The 20,950-nt window shown below is 45.3% G+C and overlaps 1 long non-coding RNA gene across 1 annotated transcript; it reads left to right on the top strand.

Annotated features, from left to right (window-relative positions):
* Nucleotides 1-6,229: 6,229 nt before the first annotated feature.
* LOC142577855 (uncharacterized) lies at nt 6,230-20,750 on the top strand. Its single transcript, XR_012827080.1, has 3 exons — nt 6,230-6,346; nt 18,767-18,925; nt 20,629-20,750. It is a non-coding gene; the product is annotated as an uncharacterized LOC142577855 (long non-coding RNA).
* Nucleotides 20,751-20,950: the final 200 nt, after the last annotated feature.

The raw sequence follows: 20,950 nt of genomic DNA, 5'->3' as shown, positions 1-20,950 counted from the left end.
TGATCAGTTTTGACAGTTCCGGGAATTGTATCTTATCTCTTGAGTTGGACACTTTCATTCTTTGTCGTTTCTTTATTAGGTTCTTTGTTACTTGGGAGAGCCTGCCTCCTAGTTGCCATGGTGCCTTGCCTCCCACTTCAATTGCTGCCTCTGAAGCCAGCATAGTTACGGTTTTATTCATTACCTCCATGCCATCTTCATCTCTCTGTTCTGAGGCGGCATTTTTGTTTGCGAGTACCAGCCTGAATTTGCCTGCTTTTACCCTTACTGTCTCTAGATTTACCTGATTCTTCTTGACCAATTTGACTCTTTCTCTCTTCGAATTGAGGTGAATCCTAGCCCTCACTAGCCTATGATCCCTGCACTTTACCCTACTTAACACTTCTACATCCTGCACTATGCTGGGATCAGCACAAAGTATGAAATCCATTTAATTTCTTGTTTAACCATTCCCGCTATACCAGGTCCACTTTCTGTTGCTACACTTCCCGAAAAAGCTGTTCATTATTCTTAGGTTATTCCTTTCTGCGTATTATACCAGCATCTTCAGAGCGGTGTTGGCAGCCGTTTGGGCGACTACTAACCGTATTGTTGCACCTATGCAGGCATTTTGACGCGGTTCCATTGAGTGGCGCAGGACGATCTTACCCAACGCAGCACCAACGATACATTACGGAGCGTGGCTGCAGAGTGATCTGTGCAAGCAATCAACCAAGAAATTCGCGCCTGCGCGGAAGGCTTTCGACGCCCCTCAAGCAACTCGATAAAAGAAGCCAGCGGCAGCCACGGACACATCAGAGCGGTGCTGGCAGCCGTCTGTGCGACTGCTAACCGTATTGTTGCACCTATGCAGGTGGGCACACACACACTCGTGTGAAAGTTCATTTCCTTGCATTTTACGGTTGCTGCACTGCTCTGGTACCTCTTGTTGTCTGTTGCGCATTTGTGGAAAACTTGTTAAAATGGGGGATGACGAGGCTTGACAATTTTGCCAAGACACTCGCAGACGAGGCTCCCAAAAGCATTAAAGAAGTTACTAAGGTTCTGACAGAAATGACTTCTAAATTTATGGAGGCCATGACTGAAATTAAGGTTACCGTAAACAAGTTGAACTCATGTAGCGACGCGGTACAGACTGAAATAGCAGCAGTGAAGGAATCAATGGGTTTCATGAACACTGCCTTTGATGGCTTCAGAACAGAAGTTAAAACGATGAGGCTTGAACTCGCAGAAGTAAAGAAGAACAATCTGGAAATTCAGCAAGAAAACAAGAAGCTGACGAACGAAGTGAAGGAACTAAAAACACAATTGGTTGAACTGAAGCAATACAGCAGAAGGAATAACATCGAATTGAAAGGTATCCCTGAATCCGATAACGAGAACCTCGGTAGCATGATGACACAGATAACTTCTTACTTACAAGTTACGCTTTCTCCTGAGGAAATTGACGCTGTACACCGTGTTCCAACCAAGGTGAAGGGACCTTCCAATGTAATTGTGAAGTTTAAGTCAAGGTCCCCGCGTGACAGAATCTTGCAAGCTGCGAAAAAGACCAGGCTAAATACATCCGTGCTTGGCTTCCCAGAGAACGATCCCGTTTTTGTCAACGAACATTTGTGTCCAGAAAAAAAAAAGGTATTGCTCGGCAAAGCTATTGGAATAAAGCGTGACAGAGACTGGAAGTTCGCATGGGTGTCTGAAGGCAAAATCTTGATGAGAAAAACGGAAATCTCAAGAGTAATGCACATAACCTGTGAAGACAACCTGAGAAAAATTGTTTGATTACCAATGCTCTTGTGTTTTAGTACTTGTATACCCTTACAATGTCTTTGGCCATACAAGAAGATGATCTGTTAAGCAGTGACAAAAATACATAAATATTTTACTCTAATATCCGCAGTGTGAGGAAGAACCTGAATCTTCTAGTGGCTTCCTTGACAAGATATTCCCAATCTTTTGATATTGTAGCAGTTACAGAAACCTGGCTGCAAAAAAGATGAGAAAGTTATGCTTCCTGACTATGTTATGCTTTCTCATCCAAGAGAATAAAAAAAAACCGTGGTGGTGGTGTTGCCTTTTTTTCTCAAAAATGGTCTACCTTTCTCGTTTTTGGCGCCAGTCCCCTCAGTCATACAAACATAGAATCACTGTTCATAAAACTGCCCCATTCATTCACTGTTGGAGTTATTTACCATCCACCAAACTCGCGCCTTTCCTCATTTCTTGATAAACTCGAAGGAATTCTTGAAACGTTTACTACACACTCAGAACGCATAATTATTGTTGGCGATTTTAACATTGATACAAGTGCTGAATGCCACAACGACTACGTGAATCTGTTAACATCGTACAATTTCCGAAATATTATTCATACACCCACGCGTGTAACTACCTCGTCTTCATCTATTATTGATCATGCATTAACAAATATACGGACTGGGATACGCGCTGGGATTTACAGCGAACCCATCTCCGATCACCTCCCACTTTTTGTTGTTGCTGACACTGATATAAAGCCAGAGCGTGAGAGTAAGAAGTATGTATCTAAAATCGATTATGCCCTACTGCGTGAAAATCTATTGGCCGTTGACCCCAATGTAATATACCATGATGACGTCGATACAGAGTTTAGTAACCTAATAGACACGCTTTCGCAAATGGTTACATCCTGCAGCAGAAATATTAGTGTTCGCTCTTACGAAGCACTACTATGCCCTTGGATGACTTAGCCAATCCTCGCCGTTCTAAAAGAGAAGGATTCATGGTACCGTAAGTGGAAGCAACACAAGGATAATGTTTACTGTTTCAACCAATTTAGGAACCTGCGCAATTGATCCGTGTCGATGATGAGGGCGCGAAAATAAGCATATTACACGCGTCTCGTTGAACAGGCTTCCGGCAATTCACATAAGGTCTGGAAAATAACAAATGAAGTTGCTGGCAAAGCCAGTTTGCGCCGTGTTCTCCAGGAAGAAATAGATCGCAATACTACAGAAAAATTTAATTCCTTTTTCACCAATATCGGCCCGTCATTGGCTGCTCAACTGCCTGAATCACAATAAAATGCTGCATCCAATACAGTTCTCAATACTTTTGTAATGTTTGAAATCGAACCCGATGAAATTACATCCATTATTCTCAGCTTACCAGGCAATAAATCTGCCGGACTGGACGGTATTTACCCCCGCATACTTAAGGAAAACACTGATATCTTGGTACCCATCTTATGCAAACTTTTTAATCATACATTAAAATGTGAAAAGTACCCCTCAGCACTAAAGATTGACAAAGTTGTCCCGGTATACAAAGATTGAGACCGATCCAATCCGTCAAGCTACAGACCCATTTCTGTCCTAAGTGTTATTAATAATATTTACGAAAAGATTCTATCCAATAATATTTGCAAATCCTTAGAAAAATATAGCTTACTAGGTCAACAGCAACATGGATTTCGAAAACATCATGCAATGGTATCTGCAGTCCTAAGCCTGACTCAATTAATTATTACAGCATTACATGAAAAGAAAGTGGCCGCCGTTGTTTTTGTTGATATAAAGAAAGCGTTTGATACCGTGGATCACACTATTATGCTCAACAAATTAAACCACTATAGATTTCGCGGTGAAGTCTACAGCTTACTTTCCAGTTACATCGAAAACCGTCAACAAGCTGTAGTTATCAATAACATCATATCATCACTTCAATATTTACAGACCGGGGTTACTCAAGGATCTGTTCTAGGGCCCATGTTATTTTCGTTATACTTGAATGATTTGCCGAAGGTCGTAAGTTGCTCTGATATTTTAATGTATGCTGATGACACTGCGATCATAGTAACAGCTGACAACCATGAGGATCTAGAAGCAAAGACAAACGCTGAATTGAAAAAAATTACAAGCTGGTTTTTCACCAACAAGCTAACGATTAATCAAGCAAAACCAAATATATGGTATTTAGCTCACGAGCAAAAGTCATTGACAGCTTCCAAATTAACATTTTCATTAACGACCACTCACTCGAACGAACACACTCATTTAAGTATCTTGGTGTCATTCTAGATGAACATCTTCACTGGAAAGATCAGATTAGCGCCGTCTGTTCGAAGTTGGCTTCTGGCTGTTATGCCTTATTACAGGCCCGTGATTGTTTTAACACACACACACACTGCGTACCCTTTATTTTGTCCTTATTAACAGTTATTTAACATATTGTGTAGAATCATGGGGTTTGACACACAACAATTACCTTGATCCTATCCGGCGATTACAAAAACGGGCTATCCGAATTATAACATAAAGCAAGTATACTGAACCAAGTAAACCAATTTTCCAGTTATTAAATATCCTTCCTTCTGACCTGTTGCGGTCTTTAAAGATAGCGGTATGTGTAAACAACATAGTAAAATATTACCAACCTTTCAATGTCTCCCTGTTTCGCTCCCCTTCTCGACTCACGAGAAACCTCACACATAGTAACTTTAATCTGCCACCAAATAATAATATGTACAGTAAAAGATTGGTGCAGTTTTCAGGAGCCAAGGTTTGGAATGCTTTACCCCCAGAAATAAAACAGTCCCACGAAGCAAATAAAGCATTAAGAACATACTTTTTGAGCCTTATTTGATCTATGCGACAGTCGTTCGCGGTTGTGTTGGTTGTACCGTGTTGTTCATTACAGATCTTTATTCATTCTGCAGTAAAATGCATATTATTTTATTTTCTCCTCATTGTATGCTGTACTTTGATCTTTTGCCGTGATTTTGGGTTTTCCATTTTACACAAGTGATGTGTCATTGCCATCGTGTATTTTTGTTTCTGAACCCCACACTAGCCTCTGGCTATGGGTTCAGTCAGTGTTTTGATAATTTGTATGGCAAGAGTAGCAATAAAATAAAAATGAAATGAAATGAATGAAATCTCTCCTCTAGCGTTCCTAGAATCAACGCCGTAGTTTACAATTGCTTGTTCACCAGCCTACTTTTCCCCCACTTTTGCATTGAAGTCACCCATTACTACAGTATACTGAGTTTGCACTTTTCTCATCGCTAATTCAACATCTTCATAAAACTGATCTACTCCATCATCATCGTGACTGGATGTTGGAGCGTAAGCTTGTACTACCTTTAATCTATACCTCTTATTAAGGTTGATTACGACTACAGCTACCCCCTCATTAATGCTGTAGAACTCGTCAATGTTGCCCGCTATGTCCTTGTGGATTAGGAATCCTACCCCGTATTGTTTCTTATCAGGAAGATCTCTATAGCAGAGTACATGTCCGTTATTCAGCAATGTATAACCCTCGCCAGTTTTTGTAATCTCACTAAGGCCGATGATATCCATAACAATGTCTGATAGTTCCTCAAAGAGTCCTGCTAAGCTAGCCTCACTCGATAGAGCTCGGCAATTAAAGGTTGACGGGGTCAGTTTCCATTGGCGGCCTGTCTGGACCCAGAGATTCTTAGCACCCTCTGTTGCGTTACAGGTCTGTCCGCCGCCTTGCGCGGCAGCTCCGCAGCTGCTGGGGACTGAGGGCCATGGGTTAATTGTAAGAATCATTCGGGAGGTAGTGGCCGAATACAGCACCAGGGAGGCCAATTCCTGTTCTGGTGAGGGAGTGTCTTGTTGAAGCTTTGTGGGCCTTCCTAATTTGGTTTTACCTGGATTAGTATAGTCCCCACTCGCTCTCGGCATCTTTTGCCGGTGTCAGGCGTCACTCCAAGCCTGCAGATATTGTGCACTGCAACGTAGTCAACGTAGCGAAAACAAAATAAAAATTATTTGACTGAAGCATTCTCTTCGCATTGGGCATGTTTCTTTTTCTTTTTTATTTACAACCTGCACCGCTCATTAGGACTTATTTTGAGAAGTTCCTGTCGTTGTACACTGGTATGTTAAAAACACGCATAACATTTAAGGAATATCCTACGAGATCGCAGCCGCACGAACGCCGTACCTCCTGCGTGCTGTAATGCGCTTCAGCGGCTCCGAACCAGGTTCACAACGGAATTTTACTTTGGGGTATGATAAGCAGTTATGTTTAATGTGACTGACGCGGTGATTACCCTTATTGTCTGCGACTGCCAGGAAGGCCATCCTATATTCGTTTCGCTAATGCGGCATAAATACTACAATCGAACTAACTTTTTACTCGGAACTTGCGCCACTATGCCAACGCGCGGAAGAACACGGCCAGGCGCACGCAGGCCTAGGTTTCTGTGGTGGTTTCGGATGTGCGAGTAGCGGCGGCTTTGTCGCGGGTCTCATCACCTCCCGCCTTTTTCGCTGCTGTAAGGTCCAACCGTGCAACATTGTGGATTCTCCGGCGCCTGTCAAAGGATTGCACTGTAAGTTCGAATGAACTTGGATTCCTTGTTGTGTCAGAAAGGTGTTCATTTACGAATCACTGATCCACCGCCTGCCCGTGCACCTGCCTTTCTATATGGCGGGCTTCCTTGCTATAGGTTAATATTCTAGTCTTCGTGCCAGCGCTTTTGTGACGTTCAGCCGTCGCCATTCTCTCTGGAATGCAACTGAACGGCATATCTGGCTCTATCGCCCCTGGGATTTTCAAATTTGACGCCGAATCACCGGCCGGTGCCCTCTTGGCACTTCGTCTAGCCGCTCACAGAGCCGATATGTGTAGTTAATGTGCCTGTGCGGTGATTTGGGTGGTGTGTAGCCGCACGAATTTGTACCGGCATTGATGGCGTGCTCATGTCTCCTGCGTACACCTCACATCTGCTAATAATAACGCGCGAAAGCGCGGCCAGAGATGCCACCCGCGCCTTTTTACACTGCGCACCGGCGTTTTATTGCGTGCCGCTACTCAGGACGCGTTCGACTAACGCTGGAAAGAAATCCGCAAGTCAGCTCCGGTTATCACAACACGTTCATCTTTCGTTGGGGCATTGCACATCGTTCCCAACGCTGGCGGCAGACGAGGCGCTGGTAAGACTGCGATACTTCGACAAAAACTACGCTCGTAGCCGCCCGACAGCCGGCACAGATCAGATATCTTGTGTATCTGTTGTAAAGCGAAGCTTTCTTTGCCTATTCATACTTTCCGGCCGCTGCTGTAATGGTCTTGCCGCGCGTGCAGCTTGGTTTCTTGCAAGACCACCAGATGGCGCTCATCTGCACGCATGACTGGCACCGCCGCGGGTCTGGATGAGTAGTTTGTGCGTATGGCATGTGCTGTGCTTGCTTCCCTACACGACAAGAGTGCAGTTGGTGGGCTGTGGAGGTCGCGAGCTGGGCTGTGATAGTGTAAACGTTACAAACGCCCATCGCCTGAAGATAGCCCGTGGAGCTGGCGTCTCAACAGCGTGCTGGTCACGTATGCAGAAGGAGCACGTAAATACGTGCCAGCTAAATGGCTTCAAATCGTGCACTCAGCGTCGAAGACACCCAGGCCCGAATGAAGCATCGCGCGGAACAGGAGCGTCTTCGCTATGCAGCGAGACGTGGTGTAGATCACTAATGTATGTATGCAAAGTATACATAGAAATTTATAATAATTAATACGTCTCCCTTTGTGTTGTCTGAACTACGCCGACAAATTGCATTGGTGCACGCAATGTTACGTGTAACATCAACTCACCACTCTCGTGTTGTTGGACTAAATGGTGAATAAATTGCACATTCACCGCCAACGTCACCGCTAATTATTGTCCAGTCAAAGCAAGCAGCATACAAAGCTTCGCTTACATCGATTCCTGCAGTGCGTGGGATCCGCCATTTTTTTTATCTGGAATTTTTCCCCCACACATACGCCTGCGGACGTTGTCGCGCGCAAGGCGAGGCGTAAGGGAGGAGTGACTAAGCGCCACGGCACGCGTGCACATTCTATAGGAAGCACGGTAACGTTTCATGACGTCACGCGCGAGTTGTCACAAATAAAGATAACGAGGAAGTGGTATGCGGTGCACAGGCCGAGTGTTACAAACAGCTGCCTGGCTTTGAAACGAGGGAAGTATGCATGGGATCGTGGCCTAATGTTTGGAACACCAGGCTGCTGTGCTCTGCTGTCGAGGTTCGATCGCACCGTCGGCTACACATGATTTTCACTTTGCGCGGGGATGTATAAGAGGCTTCATCCAGACGGAGCCGAAATCCATGTTGGTAGCTAGTAGTGTTTTGTCACAGTGTAGATTTCTTCACCCTACTAGGTTCTTTAGCGTGGTCATTACAGACCGATTTAGGAAATACGAAGCACAGGCCCTCTGTCGCACACACACAAACAATGCTTTATATGAATTTGACGACATGTAACTGCTGACAAAGGTTAATATGGATCTCTTAACGTATGAAGTCTCTAAACAGTCTGCAGACTACCGAATCAGATGATTAAAGTTCACAAATCACGATATTGTTCGGTGTGGGGCGTCGGACGAGGTCATGGCTGCAATGGTGGAGACGACGAGTGGGCTGCTGCTGAGGTATCGCAGCTGGAGATGGGAGGCAAGGCGACGTGGCATGACGGGGCAGGAACGTAAGCCAGGAGGGAAGGTCGCGAGCACAGAAGCTGGTGCTCCGCTGGGCGGCTCGCAGACAAACGCGAGCTTCAGACGTTGATCCGTAGGCTCAGGAACCCCAGACATAGGCAGGAGCCCGGACCCATGGGCCAACGAATGGCTTCTTCCGCCGTGGTATTCTGCGCTCCCATCCCTATATCACCATAGCCCCCTCCCACGTTCCACGCTCGCGCCACCAGGCTCTCCGGAGCTTCCCTTTTTTTTCCTTTTCACCTTTTCTGGTGCCATTGCACTATCATGCTCTCGCTTTCGTCGTCATTGTTGTCGTCTTCGCCTTTCCTTTTCTTCGGAGCACGTGCACCTCATGACGTTACTCCGTAGTTCACGTTTAAAAAACAACAAACAAACAGAAAGCAGCGGTGCGTATCACATTGATTTGGTGTCAACTAACAGCATGAATAGTTGTCATCCACAGTTGGGGCTGTTTAACATGTTATGCGTATATTCCACAAGACAACATAACACATGCTATTTGAATACGAAAATTCACAGCGTCTTTCAGCTAGCAAACACTGACGAATTATTATATATCTTGTTACAACGAAACCCCATCTTCTGTAATATGTGGTTATACTCGGCTTATGTAGTCCGCACCCTAATTTTCAGCATCCTTAATGTCTACAACTCCAAAGTCAAACTCTTGCAATACTAACGCCCAGCACAGTATGCATGCATTCTCCAACTTTGCTCTTGCCAAATATTGTAATGGTTGGTGGTCTTTCTGTACTCTGAACCGTCTGCCGTATAAGTACAAGGAAAACTTGCGGATTGCCCACACAAGAGCTAAACTTTCTCGCTCAATAGCGGCATATTTTGTTTCCCGTTGGAGGAGTCTTTCATGGGCATACGAAATCGGGTGCAGAATGCCTTCATGTTCTTGCATCAGTACAGCTCCCAGTGCAGTACCCGATACGTCTGTACGAAGGATAAACTCCTTTTAAAAGTCAGGTGCTTGTAGTATTGGATGCGGTGATAGCGCAATCTCGAGTTTCTCAAAAGCTGTCTCACATTCTGGCGCCCAGTGGACATTGTTTGGACCTTGTTTTCTAGTAAGTTCTGTTAACGGCTCGGCTATTAGAGAGTATTGCTCTGTGAATTGACAGTAATAACCAGCTAGACAAAGGAAAGTCCGAACCTGTTTTTTGGTGCGAGGTCGTTCCACCTCAATTACTTTCTGAAGAGTTGTCGGCAGTGGTTCAATCACACCGGAACCTATCACGTGTCCCAGGAATGTCATTTTCCTTGCTCCGATCTGGCACTTCTCAGGTTTTATCGTGAGCCCAGTCTCATTGATCCGTTTTAGCACCATTTCTAGTGCAACCATATGCTCCTTCCACGTGTCCGTCGCCACTACAACATCGTCAATATAGTGCTGGACATTTGAGATCCTTTCTAGTACTTTTCTCATTGAACGAGTGAAAATTGCCGATGCAGTTTTTATTCCAAAAGGCATGAAACGGAAGTGATAGAGGCCTGAAACTGTTGAAAGTGCCGTTCTTTCCTTCGACTGCACTCATTCTTCTACCAAAAAGCGAGAACAGGTTGCTGCTCCATTGGAGAGGCCCTTTTCGTGTTGTCGCAAGACAAAATGACGTTGATTATATGTTGAACCTCGGACATGAAAACAGTTGTCAGACTTGCCAATATCCTTTGACCAGGTCGAATTTTGAAAAGTAGCGCTTTGCGCACACTTCGGCGAAAACCATATCAGTTCGTGGTATTGGCTCTGCATTTAGAAGGAGCGTGCCATTGAACCAACGAAAGTCGATGCATGTCCTATATAAGCCATCCGACTTTTTCACTAATACCAGAGGAGAATTACATAGAGATGAAGATCTTTCAATGACACCAAGTTTTAACGTCTCCTGTATTTCCTTTTCGATGACATCCTTCAAAGCAAGAACGATGGAATATTGTGGAGTGTTAAGAGGGACTGCTGCCGTCAATTGTAAATTGCAATGTACAATCGCTCCGGGCCTGCTTGAAAAAAACTTCTCGGTGGTGTTGCAGCAGTTGGTTAACCTGCTGCAGTTGTGTGTGTGTGTGTGGAAACATTTATTGTAATGAGGTCCGGAGGCTCGGCTTCTTAAGCCAAGGCGGGCCGCTCCCACGTTGGCACTGTCAGGCCAAGCCTTTCAGCGACATCATGGGCCCTCTGGACGGCCCTTAGTTGGTCCTGAAACAATGTGCTTTGAATCCTTTTCTCCCACTGTGTCCATTCTTCAACGAGGTTGGGGAGAGTCGCGGGACACTCCGCCAGCATATGTCTGATTCCAATGATGCCATTACAATCGTTGCAGTCCATCTTAAAGGGAAGCTGAAGAGTCTGTCGAATTCATTAAGACGCTCATATACGGATGCGGGAACCTTATAAACCATGAAGGTAAAATTTTGGAGGGGATTTTTCACTTAGGAGCGACGCAATCGTCGGTTAAAATTGCGCTGTAGCTCCGCCCCCCGTCGAGCGCCGCGCGCTGCTGCTGACGCTGACGATGCGAGCTGAGACCGGAAACCGCGGCCTAGTGACGTCAACACTGGTGTTCCGCTCCTTCGTAGTCTCCGCGACCGTACCTGACCGGGCTTATTTATGCGTGCGTGCCGTCCTAATCTGCTTCGCTCGACCCTACATTCCTTTATTTGTGTGTATATAGGAGTGGTAGTTCACGTGCGCAGCATCACTTGAACTTGTAGGCCGATCATGCCGGCGTTCTGTGCAGCCTACGTTTGCACGAACACCAGTGGCCGCGACGATGTTCCGATGTTCCGTTAGTTCCTGCAAGACAAGAAGCTTTCAGCTAAGTGGGAGGCTGCTGTGAAGCGAAACAACTTCAAGCGCTCAAGAACAACATTGTTGTGCTCTAACCACATCCGTGACGATTACTACCGGAGTTCATCAATAATGCGTGCTTTGGGTTCTCCTAAAAAAGAATAGCACGCTGAACGGAAGGCTGAACTTAACGCCGAACTCCTCAGAGAAACGCAAGCTCTCGAAAATTTCCATGACCGTCTTAGCAAAATACCACCAAACTACTTTGCACCGTGCTTCGTGTGTAGCGGCAGCAGTCGGTCCGGACGAACACCATTGTTGACGTCACGAGGCGCCCGACCAATCACAGGCGGAGATAAGGCGCGCGAGCTGGGCGTGTATGCTGCTGCACTTTTTGTCGAAATAAAATATGTTTGCACTTTCTTTCGCTCAATTTCGATGTGATATTCGAATTCAGAGGGTTGAAAACCACGGTGTACTGCTCTTCACTCATTTTTCTGGAAAAGCTTTCAGCTTCCCTTTAATCTCCCTCTCTGGATATATTTTATTAATGGTGTACGGTGTGGGATATGTACCTGTTTGCAATAAGCGCAGTGAGACTGCCTGAGCCCTGTTCAGTTTTGAATGTGGCAATGGGAATTGCCTGCGTCCTAAATAGTAGTGTTTGGTAATGTCATTGTATGTTATTAAATGATCTCTAGATTCCCTGGCTTGATGGTGAACGGCTCGGTTGTGACTGTCACGGTTAGCAAGTCCTCGTGCCAAGTCATGAGCAACCTCATTGAGGTTTATCCGAGTCTCGTCCACTTTCCCCATATGCGCAGGAAACCATCGGATTTCAGTTCTCATAATCCCAATGTTTTCAAAAAGTTTAGCTGCAACACCAGCTACGTAGCCTTTATCAAAACACTTTATAGCGGATTTCGAATCACTGTAAATGCAGGCCCACTTATTACTCCTGATGGCTAGAGCAATTGCCACTTGTTCCGTCACCATGGGGTCTTTGGTAAAAATAGTGATAGCATCTTGCACCTTCCCTTGATAATTTGAGACAATGGCCGTATATGCTTCTTTACCTTTCACCCAGGCTGCATCAACTATAGCTTCCAATTGGTTCTGCTGTTCTATTTCCTGCAAGAGTGCTTTAGCTCTTGCCTTTCTCCTTTCTACATTATATTCTGGATGCGTGTTTCTGGGGATAGGGTTGTTTCTGATCTTGTTCCTAACGTCAGTCCTTAATTATACTTCAGCCTCTATTGGGCTCCTTGATGTATTCAGTTCTGCACCTATTGCCTGTAATATGTTCCTGCCAATTCGTGATTCTGTCAATCTTTCGTGTTGCGCTAGCTGTTGGGCCTGCGCGATTTCTTCCATTGTGTTGTGCACCCCTGAGTTTGTCATGAGTTTGTCAGTTGTCATTGTGTTGTGCACCTCATGAGTTTAACAGTTGCAGCGTTACCGGGTATCCCTAGGGCTACTTTAACGAGCTTCCTGAGTATCACATTAAGCTTGTAAAGTTCTGCCTGCTTCCATTTGAATAATCCAGCCACATAAGTGAAGTGACAGAGAGCAAAGGCGTGTATTAGCCTCAAAGCACTGTCTTCTCCTAAGCCTCTGTGTATATTTGTAATTCTCCTTAGTAACCAAAATGACTTCATCTGTTTCATTCGAGAAATGTTGTATTGTTCTATAGTTAGCATTGTTTCCGTCTATGTGATACCCAAGAACCTTGATTGTTTCAACTAGCCTGACTGAGGATCCTTCATGAGTGTATAAGCACACTCTTGGCTCATCTTCCGGAATGTAACCTCTTGGTTTGGGACCTTTTCTGCGATGTTTAATGACAAAGAGTTCTGATTTGGCTGCCGAGCATTTCAATTCCATGTCTTTCAGTGTGTTCTCTTTCTGTAATCTGGTCTCTGTCTGCCCTACATTACCTTTGGCACTCCATATGGTTATGTCGTCGGCATATACCACATAATGTATACCCTCAATTTTCTCCAGATTTCTTGCAACCTTGGACATTGCTAAATTAAATAGCATGTGTGAGAGCACAGCCCCTTGTGGAGTGCCCCTATTTCCCAAATTCTTAGCTTCTGATTGAAGCTCTCCCAGCGTGAGTTGTGCAATTCTGTTTCTAAGAAAGTCCTTAATCATGTTAAAAAGTGTCTTACCTAAACTCATCTCCGAGAGAACGCCAAGTATTGCCTTATGCTTCATACGATCAAAAGCTTTTTACACATCCAAGCCCAAAAGAGCTTTCGTATGCGCTGGGCTGGCCTGTGTAAGTTGGTGTTTGATGAGCAGCATAGCGTCCTGAATTGACAGCCCGGGACGAAAGCCGATCAAGTTTTATGGGAGGATGTCGTTCTGCTCAACGTATTTCGTGAGTCGATTTAGGATGACATGTTCCATAGCTTTTCCTAGACATGACGTTAAGGAAATAGGACGGAGATTGTCCAGAGTGAGTTGTTTGCCTGGCTTTGGTATGAGGATAGTATTGGCCACCCTCCATTCCTCTGAGTATACCCCTTTTCTCCAAATGATCAGTTAGGTAAGAAATGTGTATCGTCATCTAGATTTCTTAATATTTGGTTAGTTATGCCATCAGGTCCAGCCGCCGATCTACCATTAAGACTGTGAAGAGCCGCCCTCACTTCACTCTCAGTGAAGTCCCGGTCAAGTTCTTCACATATGCCTCCCGTATATTCGGGGCTGTTGTCTCCTTCGTTTGGTTGTTTAAGTGGGAGATATTTGGCTGCGACACTATCCATGATATCTTTCTGTGTTTTATCTTGGCTTTCCTAGTGAGCCAATTTACCTATAACTGTTCTCTTGCTTGTTTTTATTTCATTCTCGTTGAGCAAGTGCTTGAGGAGGTTCCAGCTACCTCCATGTTTGAGTCTACCATCAGCCGAATTACAGATCTCATCCCGCTCTTGCTTCACGAGGGTCTTCGAACGATCATCAATTTCGCTGTTTAATTGCGCTATTTTTTTCCTTAGCCTTCTGTTAAGTCTCTGCGTTTTCCATCTCTGTAATGTAGCCTGTTTCGCCTCAATCAGATGGAATCAGCCTGTTTCGAATCAATCAGTGGCCTCTTTGACATCCCCTCTGAGCTGGATGACCCATGCCTGAAGGGGCTCCTGCTCGGCATCTAGAGGCCCCACTTTCCTTCTGTTCGCCCTGATTTTTCTGAACTGATCTCAATCAGTGAATTTGAAGATTCTAGTTTCCTGTCTCGGTATGCGTATGGTTATGTCTGTGATGTAATGATCGCTCCCGAGATCCATGTTTGAATTTTCCCAATTGGCTCCTCTTGAATTGTTTACAAAAGTAAGATCTGGCGTGGAGTCCCTGCTTGTGGACGTGCCACAACGGGTGGGATACGCCGGATCAGTAATCAAGCATAACCCCAGATCCATGGCAAGACTCCACAGCTCCTCTCCCTTCTTTGTGTTCCAAGTGTATCCCCATGTGTAATAGGGACCATTAAAGTCCCCTCCAATAATGAGCGGGGAGTTTTTGGCAACCGAAAGCACCTTATTGAAGAGTGCTCTAAACCTCTGTCTCATGTCGTTAGGACTGCTGTAAATATTCAAGCAGAAAATGCTTTGCGTCTTACCTCTGTTCCTTTTAAGTATTATCTACACTAGAATAAATTCAAAACTGGAATGTCTAAGATGAATATCATGCTCAATGTATGGCAACTTTCTGTCAATGAGGGTCGCCAACCACCTCCCCTTTTTTTGTCTCTACATATAACTTTGTACCCAGTAAGGCTAATTTCGTCCGCTAAGGTTTCCTGCAGCATAATTACTTTTGGCCTGGCCTCAGATGACCTGATCGCCTGTCGCAGTTCCGCTTTTTTGTGTTGGAACCCGCGACAATTCCATTGCCATACGTTAAATCCATGATTACTGTCTATTGTTATTAGGTGAGGCTCCCTTTCTATTACCCGCTACTTTCCTCTTTGTGATGGCCCCCGACAATCCAGGAATGGACTTTATACTATCCGCCTCTGATGGCAGATACTCATCGTCGTCATCCCCTCGCGTCTCAATTTTCCTGTCTTTTCTCCGCCGTTAGCCTCCATTTCCACAAATTGTCCACTTTAAAGTTGGTCGTTTCCACTGTCTCTCTTATCGCTTTAATTGCATCTTTTATTTCACTGAGGGCTGAGAAGACTGACTAATCCTCGGAACACACCGCCCTCTTTTTAGGGACAGGAGAGCTAGATTCCCCTGGATCGCTGGTTTTGCTTACAGGTCCAACTATCTCTACTCTAGCAGGGCTCGACTGCTCTTTTTTACGAAGCTCTGCTACCTGCCTGGTCAATTCTTCATTAGCTTTTCTGAAAGAAGTTACTTCTTTAATTAATTGCTCTATTCTGGCATCATTGTCATCACCCACAGCAGCCGAGGCGCCCCCAGCAACTCTCGCCATACCTTTTACTTTGTCAGCCCAAGTGGTTCCTGGCGTCTTCTTCTCGCCAGGTATTGAGTCCCGTTGCACGAAGCGCACCTGCGCTTCCCTTGACTTGGAGCGCCTTCTCTCCCTGGATAGTGAACGATGCCTGGATCTGGTGCGACTCCTGGAGCGTGAGTGCTCCCTGTCCTCGGGGCGATGGTTGGGCGCCAGCTGTTGCGCTTCCGACTGCAGTCTTGTTGACGACCGACTCCTGTTGCGATCTCTTCGACGAAGTCGTACGACGCAAGGGATTTGAAATCTTTGCTTACAAAACTTGTCACCGGTAGGGAGATCGCCTTCACAAAATTTACACTTAGGTACACACACATGTTTATCGCCTGGGTTGCGAGCTCCACATCCCCTGCACTGAACAAAGTAAGGTGTTGGACACACACCAGAGCGGTGCCCGACCCTTCCGCAGGTGAAGTAGACGTCGAATTGCTTCCTGTAGAGGTAGCATCTCACTAGTGTGGATCCGTACCTGACAAAATTGGGCACTTTGAGTTCATCGAAAAGTACAATGACCGATCCCGACGTCTTGATGCGCTTCGCAGCCAGCGCAAGCGGGTTCAAGTCACGCACGATGTTTCTTGTTATTATAGCTTGCGAGTCTCTGATGTCCCCTCTTCGGATGACGCCTTTGCATGTGCCATGTGGTGCCGCTTCGTATGCATTTGCCTCGTATTCCGCTTCCATAATCTTGAATGACTTGACTCGAACGTACTTCGCAGCATGTTCGGGCTTAGGTGTGCTGACTACGATGATATTTTGAGTGAAGTTCGGGCAGACAACATCTTCACGGGCCTTCTCTTCCGTTAGGCCGGACGCCTTGATGAGTGCGGAACCAATCGTGGTGGTGCTCACCTTGTTCAAATTGAGCCCTCCTCGAGGTCGTATAATAATCTTTCTGTGCTCCTCAGGCAGTTGAGGCATCCTCGAAGCTTTTATAATCCAATTCTTGACCATTCCACCGACGGCGGTTCCCTTGACTGCATGCTCTCGCTGATTACGTGGCAATGTGCTCTCCTCATCCACAGCCTTTGGGCTAGCTCGTGATCTTCGGCCAGCCACTACTTGCCAGCCGTAATCGTCCTGATCATTGTTTCCTTCATTTCCAGCAAGATCTTCATCTTCCATGTTTGTATCCGCCATGGCTGCGGTCATGTTTGCTTACTAGGCCCAACAAAGGCCCTGCTCCTCACTATGGAGCAGAAAATGTTCCGTAAAATTGTGAAGAAACAAGCCCCACCTCGAATCTTGGTGTCAGTAGATTCGCCGTCGCTTCCCGGATCCAGTGGTATGCTTCTTTTCGTTGCGCTCTCAAAATTGGCGAGCGGAGCATGGAAAAAGAAACGGAGCCGATGCTCCCACGTCTGCACTGCTCGGCGCTTCTTTTTCTTCCCTGCTGCAGTTGTGAACTGATCAGTTCTTTCGACGATGGCGCCCCGACGATATCACCGCACCCTGTCACTTCTAATGTTGGGACCGTGTCGGGGAATCCCGAATCTTGGAAAGTCACACAGCTAGCTGCAAAAGTTGTTTCGCGTGTCGTTTCACAATCTTTGTATGCTTTCAGCATATTCACGTGGAACAACTGTTTCTTATGTTCGAGGTCCCACAGATAATCAACGTCATTTTGCCTTGGGACAACACGAAAAGGGCCTTTCCAGTGCAGCAGCAATCTGTTGTGGCTTGTAGGTAGAAGAATGAGTGCCTTGTCTCCCACCTTTAGCTGTCGACGTGAAGCGCGTAAGTTATAGTGCTTCTTTTCGTGCTTTTGTGCCTCCCGGAGTTTCACACGAGCAAGCCTTGTTGTCGCCTCCAGTTTTTCTCTCAACTCTAAAATATATTCGTAAGCGGTCTTCACTTCGCTGTCGAGGTTATCATCCGTCCACAGTTCCTTCAGCATGGTGAGAGGGCCACGTACATGACGCCCGTAGAGTAAATCGAAGGGCCAGAAGCCCAGGCTGGCCTGTGGCTCCTCACAATAAGCAAAAAGCAGAGGAGCCAAATAATCCTCCCAAAATTTTGGCTTTTCCTGGCACATCTTCCTTAACATCTGCATGAGGGTGCCATTGAAACGTTCGATCAATCCATTACTCATTGGGTGGTAAGGGGTAGTTCACATTTGTCTGATTGAGAATAACTCATTGACCTCTCTCATTAAACCTGACCTGAATGAGGAACCTCAATCACAGAATATTTCCCGGGGAAAAGCGACCCGTGAGAAAATCTGTAATAATTAAGCTATCCACAATGAATGCTGAATCAATTTTATTTAGAGCTACCGCGTCTGGATACCTCGCGGTGAAGTCTACCACAGTCAGGATATATCGCTTACCAGTAAGGGATGGGTGTGGCAAGGGGCCGGTTATGTCGACGGCAATCCTTTCAAAGGGCGTATCAATAATGGAAATTTTGCCCAAGCCCACTTTTCCTACCTTGCCCTTTGGCATGGTTCGCAGGCATGCGTCACATGAACTCACAAATCTATTGACATCTCTTTGAGTTCCAGGCCAATAGAACGCTTCTAGAATCCTATCAGTAGTTCGTTTTGTGCCTTGGTGTCTAGCTAGTGCACATTCATGTGCAGTCTCTAATACCTGTTGACGTAATGCCGAGGGAACTACTACTTGTTCGAATTCCCTACCACTCGACAGTTTATATCGCCTATATAGAACTTCCTTCAAGAGGTAAAATTTCCAGTTTCTCCCTTTCCCGCTGAATCCTCAACCTATCGTCCGACAGCAGGTTTGCAGACTGTCATTCTCCTCTTGTGCTTTCTTAAGGTCTTCCTTGGTCATGCCCCTCTTCTCAAGGCTAGTTCTTGGCATATTCGTACATTTCGTACCTTCAGCAAAGGCGGGAACGTCCTCCTCCTGCCGGTCAAATGGTTCTGAAACTGCATTTGATATAGACCCCGTGGTACCTTTATTTCAGGAAACTTCCGCGTAGAATCCGAATTACCCGGTCTACGGTATGGCGCATTACAGGTTCGGCGCACGTCTGACTTCGCCGTCGTGGCTCATCCCGACCTCAAGGACACAGCGACACGTCTCTGTGGGCCCCGCTGGACCCTTCCTTCTCCCCGAGGGTGGTCGGCGTTCTGCCCAGGAGTCTTTCGCTGGGTCCTTTCGCACTAAAAGAAGCAAGTAAGTTAACTGCGTTCTTGATTACTTGCGTCGTTCCTTGATACTCGCACCACTTTCTGTAAAACTACTAGCATATTCTACAAAAGTACGACCAGTAACGAAATATTTTTGTCCAGTCTGAAACCCTCGCGATCTATTCAAAGCCCTATAGTTATATTTATTTATAAAGAGTATTTCGACTACCTTAGAATATCCTCAAAGACCAGCTTTCAGGACTTAGAAAGAAGACACAAAAGTTCCAAGCTTTTTTTTGTATTTCAAATTATTCCTATCTTAACACCGCAATTTTTCCTGTACATGACCACTGCCCCATTGTACATCCACCACAAGAAAAGCATTTATCTGCTGCTTGCATGTACTTCTTTGTACCTGAAGTCTTCTTTTATTCAGACGGCCAGGAACTCGAATGGTTTCGCTGATCAAACTGTGTACCATATTAAAGACACTATAAAAGAAATCTTTCTTGTTCAAACAGAAACCCACCCCTTATGTAATACCCTGACAGAATACTTGAGGAGGTCGCGGGATCGGATCCCGGCCACGGCGGCTGCATTTCGATGGGGGCGAAATGCGAAAACACCCGTGTGCTTAGATTTAGGTGCACGTTAAAGAACCCCAGGTGGTCAAAATTTCCGGAGTCCTTCACTACGGCGTGCCTCATAATCAGAAAGTGGTTTTGGCACGTAAAACCCCAAATATTATTATTATTAGAATAATTGAGGAATTATTAAATTATTTGAACCAAGCAAATAGTGGCCATCCCACAGAGCTAACACGGATTACGGCTATGTATTGCCGTAGAGAGACTAGCTTTTCAATAGCGTTGCTTTTTATAATGTAGCACTGCTGCAAAATGTGTGCTACAGCTGGCAGTTTTCAACTTGTTTTCTGCAAAAGTTCCTTCTAGGCAAGACTCGCCAAGGTAACTCTCCAAGGTAACGTTATGTGGTATTGTCTTGTCTGTTATGCCTTGACATGTTCACAGGTTAGCCACAAAAAACAGGTAATGATGCCTCCAAGGAAGTATGTGCAGCTGGTCAGTAAATTTTGGCAGTTGTATCCGCAAGCTACATTGACGTATATTAGTGTGTTCAATCTCCCTTACCCCTTATTGTACAAATAACATTACCTGTAAACAATATTACTCAAGAAAATGAACACAAAACACATTTATTGGATAGTGTTTTTAGGCTTTTCTTTTCATTGTAGCTGAGTTTGACTTCTTCATGAGAAAGACAACTTGACGTCTTTCATTTCTGCATCGTGTTACATTGAAAGTATCTCTTCTTATTTGATGAAACTTGGCAGTGTCAAGCTGATAAGTTATCATAACCACATTATTTCTTGCATATATAGAAACAAACTTTTCAGTTGGTCCATCAGTGATCATGCCCGTTAAGAATGCAGCTGCACATATAGTAACACAAGCTGTTCATGCATTTATACCATCATGGCTACACCTATTTCCGTTGCAATGCGGAATAGCCTAGCATGGGTGCCAAGATTTGAATAGATGATCGTGTGTGGCTGCTGAGATCTGTGTGTATCTTGACAAGTTATAATAGGGGTAGGGGCTGAAATATCATGTCTGCCTTAGTAGACGATGCGGAATAAACCTGGTATTATAAGTTAGTTGTCACAATTATTTTTGCATGTGTGTTTTTAATTGCATTTGTCACCTGCCTATCTCATATTCATTCCAGATATATACCTCGTTGTCATGTGCGAAGAAGAGGGCGCACGCCATCAAATGAATAGAAAGAATGGAGCCCGCTCACAGGCTCTAGCGGCTTGCGCAGAGATAGTGATTTTCAAGAAGAAATGGAGCTCGGTGAGTCTTTTTATTATTTCTTGGCTGACTACAGTTACTGACGCATGTTTCCTGCTTTTCATGTTGAGCTCCTCTGATGGCCCAAGACAGGCTGTTCGTGTTCTTCAAGTACAGTACAACTAAAAACTGAACTTCTTGTGTGTTTTTTTCAAAGACTGTCCTGAGTGTTCATGTAACCTTTATGGAGTATCAAT

The sequence above is a fragment of the Dermacentor variabilis genome, chromosome 4 (assembly GCF_050947875.1).
Source record: "Dermacentor variabilis isolate Ectoservices chromosome 4, ASM5094787v1, whole genome shotgun sequence".
Classification (NCBI taxonomy): Eukaryota; Metazoa; Arthropoda; class Arachnida; order Ixodida; family Ixodidae; genus Dermacentor; species Dermacentor variabilis.
Note: the sequence above shows the minus strand (reverse complement) of the source record. Positions and strands in the feature narration are given on the sequence as shown.